Genomic DNA, 5,000 nt, shown 5'->3' on the forward strand with positions numbered 1-5,000 from the left:
TGACCAAACCAAATCATGAGAAAACAAAAATATAATTACTTGACACATTGGAAAGAATAAACAACAATACAGAGCAAACTAGAATGCTATTTGGCCCTAAATTAGAGAGTACACAGTGGCAGAATACCTGACCACTGTGACTGACCCAAACTTAAGGAAAGCTTTGACTTAGTACAGACTCAGCGAACATAGCCTTGCTATTGAGAAAGGCCACTGTAGGAAGACCTGGCTCTGAAGAGAAGACAGGCTACGTGCTCACTGCCCACAAAATAAGGTTGAATCTGAGCTGCACTTCCTAACCTCCTGCCCAATGTATGACCATATTAGTGGCACATACAGTGCCTTGCGAAAGTATTCGGCCCCCTTGAACTTTGCGACCTTTTGCCACATTTCAGGCTTCAAACATAAAGATATAAAACTGTATTTTTTTGTGAAGAATCAACAACAAGTGGGACACAATCATGAAGTGGAACGACATTTATTGGATATTTCAAACTTTTTTAACAAATCAAAAACTGAAAAATTGGGCGTGCAAAATTATTCAGCCCCCTTTACTTTCAGTGCAGCAAACTCTCTCCAGAAGTTCAGTGAGGATCTCTGAACGATCCAATGTTGACCTAAATGACTAATGATGATAAATACAATCCACCTGTGTGTAATCAAGTCTCCGTATAAATGCACCTGCACTGTGATAGTCTCAGAGGTCCGTTAAAAGCGCAGAGAGCATCATGAAGAACAAGGAACACACCAGGCAGGTCCGAGATACTGTTGTGAAGAAGTTTAAAGCCAGATTTGGATACAAAAAGATTTTCCAAGCTTTAAACATCCCAAGGAGCACTGTGCAAGCGATAATATTGAAATGGAAGGAGTATCAGACCACTGCAAATCTACCAAGACCTGGCCGTCCCTCTAAACTTTCAGCTCATACAAGGAGAAGACTGATCAGAGATGCAGCCAAGAGGCCAATGATCACTCTGGATGAACTGCAGAGATCTACAGCTGAGGTGGGAGACTCTGTCCATAGGACAACAATCAGTCGTATATTGCACAAATCTGGCCTTTATGGAAGAGTGGCAAGAAGAAAGCCATTTCTTAAAGATATCCATAAAAAGTGTTGTTTAAAGTTTGCCGCAAGCCACCTGGGAGACACACCAAACATGTGGAAGAAGGTGCTCTGGTCAGATGAAACCAAAATTGAACTTTTTGGCAACAATGCAAAACATTATGTTTGGCGTAAAAGCAACACAGCTCATCACACTGAACACACCATCCCCACTGTCAAACATGGTGGTGGCAGCATCATGGTTTGGGCCTGCTTTTCTTCAGCAGGGACAGGGAAGATGGTTAAAATTGATGGGAAGATGGATGGAGCCAAATACAGGACCATTCTGGAAGAAAACCTGATGGAGTCTGCAAAAGACCTGAGACTGGGTCGGAGATTTGTCTTCCAACAAGACATTGATCCAAAACATAAAGCAAAATCTACAATGGAATGGTTCAAAAATAAACATATCCAGGTGTTAGAATGGCCAAGTCAAAGTCCAGACCTGAATCCAATCGAGAATCTGTGGAAAGAACTGAAAACTGCTGTTCACAAATGCTCTCCATCCAACCTCACTGAGCTTGAGCTGTTTTGCAAGGAGGAATGGGAAAAAAATGTCAGTCTCTCGATGTGCAAAACTGATAGAGACATACCCCAAGCGACTTACAGCTGTAATCGCAGCAAAAGGTGGCGCTACAAAGTATTAACTTAAGGGGGCTGAATAATTTTGCACGCCCAATTTTTCAGTTTTTGATTTGTTAAAAAAGTTTGAAATATCCAATAAATGTCGTTCCACTTCATGATTGTGTCCCACTTGTTGTTGATTCTTCACAAAAAAATACAGTTTCATATCTTTATGTTTGAAGCCTGAAATGTGGCAAAATGTCGCAAAGTTCAAGGGGGCCGAATACTTTCGCAAGGCACTGTACTTCCCTCATATTACTCCAATCTACAAAGAATTAGAAAACAAACCAAATTTTGATAAATTCCCATACCTACTGGGTGAAATTCCACAGTGTGACATCACAGCAGCAAGATTTGTGACCTGTTGCCACAAGAAAATGGCAACCAGTGATGAACAAACACAATTGTAAATACAACCCATATTTATGTTTATTTATTTTCCCTTTTGTACTTTAACTACTTTCACATTATATGACATTTGTCATTTTTAACGTTAATTTCTATTGTTTATTTCACTTTTGTTTATTATCTAGTGCACTTGCTTTGGCAATGTTAACATATGTTTCCCATGCCAATTGAACCCTTGAATTGAATTTCAATTAATTGAGAGAGAGAGAGAGAGAGAGCTAGAGAGAGAGAGAGAGAGAGAGAGAGAGAGCTAGAGAGAGAGCTAGAGAGAGAGAGAGAGAGCTAGAGAGAGAGAGAGCTAGAGAGAGAGAGAGAGAGAGAGAGAGAGAGCTAGAGAGAGAGAGAGAGAGCTAGAGGGAGAGAGAGAGAGAGAGGGGGAGAGATTGTCTGTGTGTACGGTACACGTGTTCATGCATCAAATGTCTAGTTGCACAACAGTGGTCTGTTACCCTGTCCCAGATCTGTCATTCACGCTGTGCAGTCTTTATGTTCAGGGTGTCAGATCTATCATTCACGCTGTGCAGTCTTTCTGTTCAGGGTGTCAGATCTATCATTCATCCTGTGCAGTCTTATGTTCAGGGTGTCAGATCTATCATTCACCCTGTACAGTCTTTATGTTCAGGGTGTCAGATCTATCATTCACCCTGTACAGTCTTTATGTTCAGGGTGTCAGATCTATCATTCACCCTGTACAGTCTTTATGTTCAGGGTGTCAGATCTATCATTCACCCTGTGCAGTCTTTATGTTCAGTGTGTCAGATCTATCATTTACCCTGTGCAGTCTTTCTGTTCAGGGTGTCAGATCTATCATTCACCCTGTGCAGTCTTATGTTCAGGGTGTCAGATCTATCATTCACCCTGTGCAGTCTTTCTGTTCAGGGTGTCAGATCTATCATTCACCCTGTGCAGTCTTTCTGTTCAGGGTGTCAGATCTATCATTCACCCTGTGCAGTCTTTCTGTTCAGGGTGTCAGATCTATCATTCACCCTGTGCAGTCTTTCCGTTCAGGGTGTCAGATCTATCATTCACCCTGTGCAGTCTTTCTGTTCAGGGTGTCAGATCTATCATTCACCCTGTGCAGTCTTTCTGTTCAGGGTGTCAGATCTATCATTCACCCTGTGTAGTCTTATGTTCAGGGTGTCAGATCTATCATTCACCCTGTGCAGTCTTTCTGTTCAGGGTGTCGTTGTAAAAGGTGAATCCTAAATATATAATGGCCTGTTTCATGGTGTTTAGCTGTTGCCAGTCTGGCCTGTGTCCCTGTATTGCCAGTGTCCTTTAGGCCCTTATCAACAGTAGTGCACTATATAGGGAATAGGGTGTAATGTGGGATGCTCCCTGTGTCTATGTTATTAGCTAAGTGTGTTGAGATGATTGGTGTTTCATTTGAGGGCTTTTGTCTGCTTTTAATTAATGGAGGCTGACCATGCTTTCTATTGAACACAGTGATACACACACACACACACACACACACACACACACACACACACACACACACACACACACACACACACACACACACACACACACACACACACACACACACACACACACACACACACACACACACACACTTATCTTATCAGCAGATCACTCTACGTTCTATTAACTGTGACACAGATGCACGCGTGTGTACACGCTCACACACACAAACACATGCACACACACACACACACACACACACACACACACACACACACACACACACACACACACACACACACACACACACTTATCAGCAGATCACTCTACGTTCTATTAGCTGTGACACACACACACACACACACACACACTTATCAGCAGATCACTCTACGTTCTATTAGCTGTGACACACAGATGCACGCGTGTGTACACGCTCACACACACAAATACATGCACACACACACACTTGATCTAATCTCCCGTGTGAGGGGCTCTCTGTTTAAATCCCTTAAACGCTCGGGGATCCCCTGCTCCATCTCTAACTCCCTCATCCCTCCATCTCATTCTACCTTCATCCCTTTATCTCTGCTCTCCATCCCTCCATCTCTGTCCTCCCATGATCCCTCTATCTTTCTAACCAACAGTTATCATTGCAGCAGATACAATCCATTCACATACAGGGCTGTATTTATCTACCAGAAGAAGGAGGAACCATAAATCCCATTTATTGGTCAAGGTAAAAATCTGCAGGGCTCAGGTTACAAAGTGTATTCTCTGGGGTAGTCAATACTGTATTCTCTGGGGTAGTCAGTACTGTATTCGCTGGGGTAGTCAATACGGTATTCTCTGGGGTAGTCAGTACTGTATTCTCTGGGGTAGTCAGTACTGTATTCTCTGGGGTAGTCAATACTGTATTCTCTGGAGTAGTCGATACTGTATTCTCTGGGGTAGTCAATACTGTATTCTCTGGGGTAGTCAGTACGGTATTCTCTGGGGTAGTCAGTACTGTATTCTCTGGGGTAGTCAGTACTGTATTCTCTGGGGTAGTCAGTACTGTATTCTCTGGAGTAGTCGATACTGTATTCTCTGGGGTAGTCAATACTGTATTCTCTGGGGTAGTCAGTACGGTATTCTCTGGAGTAGTCAATACTGTATTCTCTGGAGTAGTCAGTACTGTATTCTCTGGGGTAGTCAGTACTGTATTCTCTGGGGTAGTCAGTACTGTATTCTCTGGGGTAGTCAGTACTGTATTCTTTGGGGTAGTCAGTATTATATTCCTGGAGTAGTCAGTACAGTATTCCCTGGGGTAGTCAGTTCTGTATTCTCTGGGGTAGTCAGTACTGTATTCTCTGGGGTAGTCAGTACTGTATTCTTTGGGGTAGTCAGTATTATATTCCTGGAGTAGTCAGTACAGTATTCCCTGGGGTAGTCAGTTCTGTATTCT

The sequence above is a fragment of the Oncorhynchus mykiss genome, chromosome 15 (genome assembly GCF_013265735.2).
Source record: "Oncorhynchus mykiss isolate Arlee chromosome 15, USDA_OmykA_1.1, whole genome shotgun sequence".
Taxonomy (NCBI): Eukaryota; Metazoa; Chordata; class Actinopteri; order Salmoniformes; family Salmonidae; genus Oncorhynchus; species Oncorhynchus mykiss.